The following is a 12,899-nucleotide window of genomic DNA, read 5'->3' as shown; positions in this document are numbered from 1 at the left end:
GTGTGTGGATGTGTGTGTGTGTGTATACATCAAATCATTATGTACACTCTCAATATATATGATTACATCTGTCAATTATTCCTTAATAAATTTAGAAAAAAATAATTCTTATGTATCTTCTTTGTCTATTTCTTGATTTCTCTTTATCATTAATTTGCTCTGTGTGCATGTACATGCATGTTTTAATTATTAGCATGTATTTGTTGCTAGGGCTGCCATTAAAAATACCACATACTGGCTGCCATAAAAACAAAAACAAAAACAAACCTAGAAATTTATTTTTTCCCACTTTCAGAGGCTACAAGTCCAAAATTAAGGTGCCAGCAAAGTTAGCTTCCTCTGAGGACTCCCTCTTTGGCTTCCAGATGGCCATTCTCTTAAAATTTTTATATATTTGTTCCACTGTGTGTGGACATTCTTGATACCTCTTCCTCTTCTTATAAGGACACTAGTCATACTGGATTAGAACCCTACTCTAATAGTCTCATCTTTTTTTATTGTGTTATATTGGTCACCATACAGTACATCATTAGTTTTTGATGTAGTGTTCCATGATTTATTCTTTTCATGTAACACCCAGTGCTCCATGCAATCTGTGCCCTCCTTAATACCCATCACAAAGCTCACCCACCTTCCCTTCCCTTCCAAAACACTCAGTTTGTCTCCTGGAGTCCCATGCTCATTTGGACAAATAAACATTGTTAAAATGTCCATGCTTCTCTGAGCAATCTATACTTCCAACAACATCCTGATGAAAATACTAATGGCATTTTTCAAAAATTCTGGAACAAACAATCCTAAAATTTGTACAGGACCATAAAAGACCCTGAATTCCCAAGGAAATGTTGAAAAAGGAAAACAAAGCTGGGGCATCACATTGCCTGATTTCAAGTTATATACAAAGCTGTGGTCACCAAGATAACATGGTATTGACACAAAAACAGACACATAAAGCAATGGAACTAAATAGAGGGCCCAGTTATGGAACCTCAGCTCCATAGTCAACTAATCTTCGACAAAAAAGGAAAAAAATATCCAATGGAAAAAAGACTGTGTCTTCAATAAATGGTGCTGGGAAAATCGAACAGTTATATACAAAGGAGTGAAACTCAACAATTCTCTTACACCATACACAAAGATAAACTCTAAATAGAAGAAAGACCTCAATGTGAAAGACCTCAACCCATCAAAATCCTGGAGGAGAACATAGGCAGTAACCTCCTCAACATCAGCCATAGCAACTTCTTTCAAGACATATCTCGAAAGGCAAGGGAAACAAAAACAAAAATGAACTTTTGGGATTTCATCAAGATAAAAATCTCCTGCACAGAAAAGGAAACAGTCAACAAAACAAAGAGATAACCCACAGAATGGGAGAAGATATTTGAAAATGACACTACAGACAAAGGGTTGATATCCAAGATCTATAAAGAACTTCTCAAATTTAACACCCAAAAAAACAGTAATCAAGTCAAAAAATGGGCAGAAGACATGAGCAGACACTTCTCAAAAGAAGACATACAAATGACTAACAGATATCTGAAAAAGTGTTCATCATCATTAGCCATCAGGGAAATTCAAATCAAAACCACACTGAGATACCACATTACACCAGTTAGAATGGCAAAAATCTACGAGGCAAGAAATAACAAATGAAGGAGAAGTTGTGAAGAAAGGGGAACCCTCTTACACTGTTGTTGGAAATCTAGCAGTTTCATTTTAGCTTAATCACCCCTTTGAAGATCTTATTTCTAAATATGCCTACATTGTGAGAGGCTGGGGGTTAGAGCTGCAACATAAATTTTAAAGAGACATAATTCAGCCCATAACAATCACTTTGCTTCTTTTTGGATATAAAATATATAAATAACAAATATTTTTATACCATACTATCTTGATTGTTATAATAGTGCAGGAGGCATAGCTCAAGGAGAAAGATCTGATTTGGAGAGGACATTTAATCAATATTCATTAAATAAATGAATGACTGGATCCAACATATGGACATATTTTGTAAATTAGTATGTATATGTTCCACAGGCTTCTCAAATTCAACCTCAACAAATCTGAATTCCTCTCCTTCTCACAGATCCTTTCCTTCTCCAACCACTGGCCCAGCCAGAATGCTTCACCTCTCCCTCTCCTTTCTTCTCCCTGCCAGTGAGTCATCAATTCTTGCAGGTGCTACCTCATTAATAGGCCTTCAATCCATGCATTCCTCTTTATTTGTGAAACAAAGTTTACCTCCCATATCATTGCAACGCACTTATATCAGCCATATGAAGCACAAAATTTCATTCTCCATATTGATAGTCATCTTACTTGCTCTTTGGCTAAAATTCAATTGCTTCCTTTGTTCTTAGCATGATTCCTAAACTTCTTTAAGGTCCCTAAATGAACTCATTTTTTCCCTATCTTTTTCATGTCTCACAACTTTGCACTTCATAACCCATTGCCACATGATACTGAATGACATGCAAGTCTTCAAATTGACCATGTGCTTTGTTTCTTTTAACCATTACATAGTGTTCCTTTCTCTCTTTTTCTTCCAATGTTCAGTTGCCTTTACTGATGCCTATCTCCCTGAAGGACAGGTTCAGGATGATAGGTGATGGCAAGAGATGTTCACTTAAATATCTTTCCCTAACTGAATGCTTTGCCCACATGATGGAAGTTCTCCTCCCAGGAAACAAACTCTGAAACCAGTGTTTGGATTCTCCTCACTGCCAAGATCCAGTTTCTGCCATGTATATGACTCTGACTCTTACTCCACCTGCCAGTCTGGACTCAACAGAAAAGCAAGATCCTGGCCTTAGAAGACCCAGACCAGCTGCGATTGTTGGCTCCAAAGGGAGTGACACAGGCAAAAACATTCTTCCTTGGTTTGTCCAACCTCTAGAACAGCCCAGTGGTGGGGTTGCAGCTCATGAAGGTCTGGGTGAGCTCTCGGGGAAGCAGTCCTCAGAATAGCACAGAGACCAGCCATCCTTAGCAAAGTGCTCCCAAACATAGGGCAGCACCACAGAGAGGGTTTCCTCATTGGATCATTTGCACTTAAATTCAACCAATACAAAGGTATTCTTGGACAGGTGAGCAAAGGGATCCTCGGCCTTTGACTCAATAGTCAACACCTGCTTACAGTCATCCATCTTCTCCTCAGGAGCAGGGACAGCGGTCTTTTTCTCCTCTTTCCACTCAGCCTGGGGCTTCTGCTTCTCTCCTCAAGAACGCTTCTCTTTCCATGGAGTAATCTTTTCAGGATGGCTCTCTGCAAATTTTAACATCGACCTGGTCTATCTTCTCATACAGAGTTTCACTTCCCCCAAGATAGCCCCAAACTGGGGCTGGTTAATGCAGGGGAGGATCCAGTGGCTGGTGTCAGGGAAGGCCTGGTGGAAAGAAGGCTCCAGGACCTTTTTATAGAGCCACAACAGGGTGCAGACAACTGTGATGTCAGCCAGTGTCACACATTCGCCCACAGAAAAGTCCTTGTTTTTTTTTTTTTTTTTAAAGATTTTATTTATTTATTTGACAGACAGAGATCACAAGTAGGCAGAGAGGCAGGCAGAGAGAGAGAGGGAAGCAGGCTCCCCGCTGAGCAAAGAGCCCGATGCGGGACTTGATCCCAGGACCCTGAGATCATGACCTGAGCCGAAGGCAGCAGCTTAACCCACTGAGCCACCCAGATGCCCAAAAAAGTCCTTGTCTTTAAGTGAGCATCCAGTAGCCCCAGAATTTGCCTTACTTCTTTCTTTGCATTCTCTGTTGCCTGCTTCTTGTGGTACACAATGCCCAAAGTGGGGAACACCCAGGTACTGACTGGGGTCACTATGTCACTGTCAGCGAAGCTCACCTTTGAGCTCTGCTGCCTCTGGAGTACCTCCCCACAGCTCCTTATTGCTCACAGAGTAGGCACTGGCATTGCTGTCAAACACACAGAAACCATTGTCACCCTTAAATGCTGGAAACTTGCTGACAAGAAATTTATAGAGAAATTGGGGAGTGTGGTTGATTTGGCCAAAGTGGAAGTAGGGGTTGCAGAGAGTACATGGACCTAAGCCCCATTGTACTGAGCAGCAATGAGAGACTTGAAGGCCCTCCAGTTTTCAGGATATATGCACAGGGTGCCGGCTGCCATGGTGATTCCACACATAAAAAGCTATTCCTTTCTTAATCTAGAACATTCTTCCCATATGCCTCTTACCTTTATTTGCAACTATCAAAATCCCATTTGAAACCCGGGGACTCAGTTAAAAGGTCACTTCCTGTGTAAAGTTTCAGTTAAACACAGAGTCTGAGAGCTTCTTCTATTTTACTCTTACCAGAGGCTGGTTAAAGGAAAACTAAAAAAAATTATAACTATTACAAACATAAAAAGAACTCAATAAAGTGTCTGGGTTCAAAATGAAGGTAGCTGGGTCAAGAATCACTAGGTTTCAAATATGTAAATCAATTAATAATAAAAGGAGACATTTACAGTAACTTAACAACTGTGCAATGTATCTAGGGTATCAAGACCTGTTAAAACAAAACAAAACAAAACAAAACCTCTCAAAGAAAACCTAAAAATAAAATACTAGTGGGAAATACAAATGAAGACTTGAACAAGGGGAAAGAGTACTATATTCATGTGTAAGTGGATTCCAAGATTTTACTTATACCTAAATTAATTTATACATTTTATATTTGTTCAATAAAAATACTAGTATTGTTTTTAATTTGATAAACTTTCAAAAAGTCAAATAGAAAATAAATCAGAGAAAAATAGCTACAAAAATTATAGGAAAAAATGAGTAATACCTCATTTCTAATATCATAAGACATACCAGATGAATCATAGATTTGAATGTAATATCTGAAGTTGTGAAAAGAGTTTTTTTCATGCCTGGAACAGCCATGGCCTATGGTTCCAAAAAGCATCTGAAGCAGAAAGCAACTCTAAAACACTGGAAGTTGGATAAACTGATATGTTAGCTCCTCAACCATCTCCAAGTTGCCATTGTCTGAGAGACTATCTCCCTTTCATCATTTTCCTAAAGAATAGGCTTAAGCATGCCATAAAAGAAGATAAAGTAAGGAAGATAAACATGTAATGCTTCATTGGTGCCAAGGTCCAAACTGATCTAACTTACATGTTGGTTTTATTGATGTCCCAAGTGGTAATAAGACTGAAGAGAATTTCGGTCTAATCTGTGACACCAAGAGTCACTTCGCTATTCACTGTATTTCATCTGAGGAGGGCAAGTCCAAGTTTTGCAAAGTGACAAAGATTCTTGTGGAAACAAAAGGAATCCTTCATCTAATGACCCCTGATGTTCACACCATCAACTCCCCTGATCCCTTAATCATTCACATTGATTTGGAGACTTGAAAGTTTACTGATTCCATCAGGTTCGATACTGGTAATTTGTATATGGTAACTGAATGTGTTAACCTGGGAAGAATTGGTGTAATCACCAAGAGAGAGAGACCCGGGGTTCTTTCAGTATAGTTCACATGAAAGATACCAATAGCAACAAATTTGCCATCCAGCCCTCCAACATTTTTGTTATTGGCAAAGACAATAAGCCATGGATTTCTCTTTCCCATGGAAACGGTATCTGCCTCACCATTGCTGAAGAGATAGACAAGACACTGGTAACCAAATAGAACAGTGGGTGAATTGGTGTCTTGGTGATGACTGGAATTCTCTACAGTTAATTAAAGATAATGCACCATGAAAAAAAAAAGTGGTAAAAGGAAACACGAGACACTTTATACAATACTTGTATGAAAATGTCCTTTGAAAGTATGACAAATTCCTGAAACCAGTAAAGAAAATATTGAAAAAAAATAAGACTTTCTATATATAAAATTCACTAGAGGTAATATCCCAGGTAGAAAAAAATAGTTCACCCAAATTGAGTGATTTGAGGAAGATTGAATAAAAGGACAAAGCAAAGTGTAGGATTATTAGGAAAACACGAGTTAGTGCATTGCCTAAAAACTGGTACTAGCAGGGTACATAATTTCTTTTAAGCCTGAAGAGGTGAGGGAAGAGCAGCTACTGGACTCAGATAAATTTTTAAGAGAGCTGGCTACCAGAACATAATCCTGCACGAATACAGATACCCTTTAGGGATGGAGGGAGGAAACCAGGGTTATAAATTTGCTCTCCTCCCTTCCTTTACTCTTCTGTGTCAGTACTCCTAATGGGTGGAATTTAGGTCAACCCATAGAGTTCATTCTCTTGAGGCACAAAACCTAAAAAATATAGTAACCAAAATTAAGAATAAATGGGTTTATTAGATTAGACACAACAAAGATCACTATAAAATAGAATAATAAATCACTGTAAAAGACTAGATTGAAACACAGAAGAAGGGGTGAAAAATCAGAAAAGAGTAAGAGGTATGTTGTACACTGTTAAATATTCTAAAAGAAAAAGAGGTTAGAGAGTATATGACAGAAGCAACAATTAAAGATATGCTGTCCAAGAATTTTCAAAAATTAATGAATGAAAAAAATGGTGTTTGGAAAACTGGATATCTGCATGCAAAAGGATGAAGTTGGACCTCTACTTGATACCATATATTTAAAAAATTAACTCAAAATGTATAAAAAACCTAAATAGTCCTAAGACCTAAAAACTGTAAAACTCTTAGAAATAAACAGGCAAAAATCTTTGTGACATTTGAGTTGGCAGTGATTTCCTGGATGTAACACAAAAAGCACAAGAAAAACAGATAAATTGGACTACATCAAAATTAAAACTTTTATACATCAAAAGACATTATCAAAAGAATTAGATGCAACCCCAAAAATGGGGAAAATACTTGCAAATCGTGTCTTATAAAGGGTTAATGTCCAGAGTAAAGAACTCCTACAACTCAACAAAACCAAGAAAACATAAACAACTCAATTTAAAAATGGAAAGGCTTGAATAGACCTTTCTCTAAAGAAGATATACAAATGGATAATAAGACATGAAATTATGCTCAACATAGCTAATCATTAGGGAATGTAAATTAAAACCACAATGAAATGCCACTTCATACCCATTAGGATGGTTATTATCAAAAACGCAGAAAATAACAAGTGTTGGCAAGGATGTGGTGAGATTGGAAGTCCTAGTACTGGGAATGTAAAATGGCTCAGCTGCTATGGAAAATGTCATCACCATTCCTCAAAAACTAAAAATGAAATTATCATATGATCCAGCAATTCTACTTCTGAAATAATTGAAAACAGAGAGTCTTAAACAGATATTTGTATATCCACATTTACGGTAGCACTATTCACAGTAACTAAAAGGGGGAAGCAACCCAAGTGTCTATTGACAGATGAATGGATAAACGAAATGTGGTGTATACATACATTGAATATTATTTGGTCTTAAAAACAAGGAAATTCTGACACATGTTGCAATATGAATTTTAAAGGCATTATCCCAACTGAAATAAGCCAGACACAAATGGACAAATACTGTATGATACCATTAAATGAGATGCTTAGAATAGCCAAATTCATAGACATAGAAAATAGAATTCTGGCTGCCAGGGACTGTGAGAAGGAGGATATTGGGATTTATTGTTTAATGGATATGGGATATCAGTTTGCAGTTATGAAAAAGTTTTAGAGAGGGATGGTAGTGATTGTTGTATAACATTGTAAATGTACTTAAATGCATATAAACTGACATTTAAAGTGGTTAAAATGGCAAACGTTCATTTCTGAAAAATACAGTTTTATAAAGAAGTAAATTCTCCACAAACTGGCCTATGGATAATGCAATCTCAATAAAATTATATGTAGTGTTGCTCAGGTTAGGGGAGAGACAAACAGCTAAGACTAGATGGGTAGATGAGGTTGAGTGCATCTGAGGGGCCACAGAAAATGAATCTTATATTTTGAGAAAAATGAAAATTAAGTTTTGCAATTTCTACATTTTAGCACAGTGTGTAATATGCAGTAAGAGCTTCATAATACTTTTTTTTAAATAATTAGAAATATTTTTAATAAATATTTTGCTTTTCTTAGTCAAAAGGGATGTCATATTTGTGTATCTTATGACCCAAATTTCTTTCTTGTTCCAATTATTTTCATCTCCTAGGGAGTAAAGATTGCCTACAAACAATAAAGCAAAAACACATACATACACAACCCAAAAAGAAAAATGGGAAAAGACTATGAGCTGACAATTCAAAAAAGAAAAAGAGAATGAGCAATAATCATATGAAAGCCTTATCAACCTCAGACATAAAATTAAATGGCTTGAATTAAAATGTTCATTTATTTTTACTGCCTTATGCAACTCCACTAAAATAACAGTAAGTGGGTATCAATGGAAAAGAAAGCCACAGTCAATGAATGATATCCATAAATATTTATAAGATATATTGTTGAAAGTGGACACATTATGGTTACTAACATAAAATTGTAAAAAGACTTTAAGCCTCGATATGAGCACAAACGATGCCTATAACAGAGAACACTAATTCAGCAAGTAAATCCTATAAAGGCCAGAATAGAAGCACCATATATTTCCAGAGGAGATGGACAATGGGATGAAAAGTATAGTGGCCAATTTAAAGTGAGCATAAAATAGAGTTAAAACCAAAGTCTCCTTTGCTTCCCTGCCAACTCCCTGTGGGGAAACCAAAAGCTTTTGGGGGGATAAATTGAACTATAGAAACTCTAGATTCAGAGAAACTAGTCAATTGAAAGTAGGGGTGAGGTATTACAATAAAAATAAGATATCAAGTGAAATTTTATCCAGTAAATGGTGAAATACTCCCCCTACCCTAGTCTTATTTCCCAGTTTATTTGAATAAAATGTTTACAGCCAGGTATTTATCAGCACACCCTAATTCATAAACTAAATTGGTCTTCCAAGAGAAACTGAAGAGCCCAAAGATAAGCTCAACCAATATTGGCATGTGTATCTTCCAACAAAATGCAGAAGTACTCCACTGTCTTCCTGAAGTGAAGCCCACTAATAGACAAGACTCACCAAAGCACACAGAGGTGTCACTGAGCTTTACAGAACCTAACACTTAGACTTTATCACCAGATGTTTAAGAAGAATAAATTTTAGAGTTGGCTTATCAATATCTATAAAAATTCTGCTGAGGTTTTGATTGAGATTGAGTTGAATTCACCATCCTCAGTGAAACTGAGGATACTTAATATCCTAACAATAGTGAGTCTTCTAATCCATGGACATTGTATATCTTTCTATTTATTTATTATTAATTTTGGTCAATCTCTCATAGTTTTCACCTTACATATTACTTTTTTCCCTTCAGATTTATATATCCATGTCAAATTTGTTGATGTAATCATAAATAGGACTGTTCTTATAATTGCATATTATAATTGCTTACTACTAATTTATCTAAATATAATTAATTGTGTGTGTTTTGTGTGTGTGTGTGTGGACTTTGTATACTGCAACCTGGATAAGCTGATTTACTAGATGTAGGAGATTTTTGTATATTCTTTGAGATTATCTAAATAATTGTGTTCTCTTCAAATAGAATTATTTCTTCTTTTCTGATTTGGATGCTTTTCTTTTTTCTTGCCTTATTGCTTTGGATAGATTTTACAGTACAACATTAAATTGAAGTCATGAAAAATGACATTCATGCCTTGCTATAGCTCTTAGGGAAAAAGCATTCAGTCTTTCACTAATAAGTATGATGTGATGTGTAGGATTTTGTAAATGTTCTTTATTAGGATAAGCTACCTTCTATTCCTAGATTGCTGAAAGCTTATATCACATACAGGTGTTTCATTTTACTGAATTTTTATACATATATTAAAATTAATTTTTTTCTGTTTGGTCTGTTATTATGCATTATATTGATTTTGCAATAAATGAGCTTTACATTTCTGGGATAAACCCAAACTAGTCATGATATATTATTGTTTGTATACATTGTTAGATTTGATTTGCTAAGGTTTTTTTTGTTTGTTTTGGGTTTTTTTGTTTTTTTTTTAAGATTTTTGTATCTACATCCATGAGGGCATATAGTTTTCTTTCCTTAAATTTTTTTTTATGGTTTTGATATTAGGATAATGCTGGTCTCAGAAACTGAGTTAGAAAATATTCCCTCTTTATATTTCCTAGAAGAGATTTTGTTTAATTGTTATTTATTCCTTAAATGTTTGGTAGTATTCATTAGTGAAGCTACCTGAGCCTGTTGTTTGTATGTGTATAAGATTTTTAACTAGAAATTCAATTTGTTTAAGAAGTATCAAAATACTTAGGTTATCGGTTACTTTTTGAATGATTTTTGATAGTTTGTGTCTTTCGAAAAATTGGCTCATTTTATTTATAGTGTCAAATTTATGGGCATTGAATTGTGTTATCTCCTTAATGAATTTGTTACCACAAATTACACTAAAAATTAGAGACAAAGGCTACACCATTAAATATTTGTTTCCTCACAGTTTCTGTGGGTCAGCAACCCATAAATCAAAGAAAGAGCCTGACTTACCTAGATGTTCCTGGCTCATGATCTCTTATGAGGTTGCAGGTAAGCTGTTGACCAGGGCAATGGTTTCATCTGAATTTGATCTGGGGTTGGGGGGAATATACTTCACTCAGGTTCTTGTTAGCAGGTGTCACTCTCTTGCCATGTGGGCCTCTATAAAGCTTTCTCACAACGTGGTATTTGGAGTCCCCCAGAAAAGGACTACAGAAGAATTTAAAAAAAAAAAAAAAAAAAGAGCAAGTGAGAGAGCCCAAGGTGAAAATCAAATTCATTTTATAACCTAATCTTAGAAGAGACAGCCCACTGTTTCTAGAATAATCTCTTCATTAGAAGCAAGTCAGTAAGTCCAGCTAACAGTCAAGGGGAGAGTATTACATAAGAGCATGAATACCAACAGGTATTGATCTTTGCGAGGAATTGAGGCAGGCTGTATTACACACCTATCCTTTTAAAGTCTGTGGGAACTATAGTGATATATCTTCCTCCAATACTGGTAATTGATGTCTTCTCTCTTACTTTTTTGGACATTCTAACTAGAGATTTATCAATATTATTGATACCTTCAAAGAAACAACTTTTGGTTTCACTGATTTTCCCTACTATTTTCTGTTTTAAATTTCATTGACATCTGATTTTATATTTAACACTTCCCTCTGTTTATTTGCTTTTTACTGGTTTATTCTGCTGGAAGTTTGGTAATTGATTTCAGAATTTTTTTCATTTCTAATTTGAGCTTTTAACCATATATTTTTCTTCTAAGAACTGCTATTAGGTACATAGTTTTGATACGATGTCATTTTTATTTTCATTTGGTTCAAAATGTGTTTTTTTTTTAATTTTCCTTGACACTCTTCTTTGATGCATAAGTTCTATAAAGAATGTTGTTTAATTTCTCAAAAAGCATACTTTGTAGGATTTTTAAAAAAAATTTTTCAGGTTTCTTTTTGACCTACCACATTCTCTGTTTTGGTGAATATTCCATCTACATTGAAAATAAAGTATATGCTATTTTTCTTGATGGACTGTTCTCTATTAGATATAGTTGGTTTATGGTATTGTTGAGATCATCTCTATCCTTACTGACTTTCTACTTTGTTCAATAAATTACTGAAAGAAGAGTGGTGAAGTATTCAACTATAATTGTGTATTCATCTATTGTTTTTTCAGTATGTGCTCTATGTATTTTGAAGCTCTGTTGTTAGGTAATATACACATTTAGAATTGTTCTCTTGAGAACTGTACACTTTAACATTATGTAATGACTCTCTTCATTTCCAGTAGTATTCATTCTAAAATCTACTTTGTTACTAATATACTCCAGCTTTCTATTGGATAGTATTTGCATGATATATATTTCATCATTCACTTACTTTTAGCCTACATATTTTTATATTAAAATCAGTTCCACATGGATATCTTGTGATTTGGTATTTTTTAAAAATCCATTTTTGACAATCTCAGTATCAACTGGTATATTTAGGCCAGTCAAATTTAGGTATTATTAATATGGTTGCAATGAAATTTATCTTGTTAGCTGTTTTTTGTTGTTGTTGTTGTTTATTCAATTCAGTCTTTGTTTCTTTTTTCTTCTTCTGCCTTCTCTTATGCTATTCAAGAATTTTTAATAATTTCATTGTCACTATTATTATGTCTTTAAAAATATTCTATGGTTGCCCTAGGGTTTACAATATACATCTATATTAGTTTCTTATTGATGTTATAACATATTACCACAAACTTTGTAGTTTAATTTAATGTAAATCTGTTATATTACAGTTCTGCATGTCAGAAGTCCAAAATCAGACTATATGGATTAAAGTCAAGATGTTGGGAAGGCCAGTTCCCCCTGGAGGCTCTGAAGAGAAAAATCTGTTTCCTTACTTTTTATAGGCTGTAGAGGCAAATTGCATTCCTTGTTTCATGACCCTACTTATTCCATTCTTTGTATTCCTCATTTCATTGTATAGATTCCATTTTTTCTGATATATTACTTCTGCCTAAACATTAATCATTTCTTGTAGAGCAAATATGATGACAATGAATTTCCTAGGTTTTTTGAGATTTTTATTTCTATTTTTTGATATGGAAATTTATGTTCACTAGGTTTGGAATTCTGGTTTGACAGTTTTTTTTGTTTGTTTGTTTGTTTTGTTTTCTAAGAATTTTAGAGATATCTCCTGCTTCCCAGCTTGCATGATTTCTGAAGAGAAGTTTGCCATGAATCTTACCTTTTTTCTTTGGTAAGCAATGTTATTTTTTTCTCTGGCTATTTTCCATATCTCCTCTATATATTTTGTTTTCAATAGTTTAAATATGACATGTCTTAAGTGATGGGTGGGATTATTTCTGGCTGATCTGTGAATTACTGGATCTATGGCTTGGAGTCTGTCATTAATTCTGGAAAATTTTGGTCATTACTTC

General features: G+C 34.9%; 2 pseudogenes; one reads left to right on the top strand and one right to left on the bottom strand.

Moving 5' to 3' along the window:
- Positions 1–2,625: 2,625 nt before the first annotated feature.
- On the bottom strand, positions 2,626–4,138 carry LOC132012962 (elongation factor 1-gamma-like; annotated as a pseudogene).
- Positions 4,139–4,896: 758 nt separating this feature from the next.
- LOC132012961 (small ribosomal subunit protein eS4-like) lies at positions 4,897–5,661 on the top strand (annotated as a pseudogene).
- Positions 5,662–12,899: the final 7,238 nt, after the last annotated feature.

Source organism: Mustela nigripes, chromosome 3, assembly GCF_022355385.1.
Source record: "Mustela nigripes isolate SB6536 chromosome 3, MUSNIG.SB6536, whole genome shotgun sequence".
Lineage (NCBI taxonomy): Eukaryota > Metazoa > Chordata > Mammalia > Carnivora > Mustelidae > Mustela > Mustela nigripes.
Note: the sequence above shows the minus strand (reverse complement) of the source record. Positions and strands in the feature narration are given on the sequence as shown.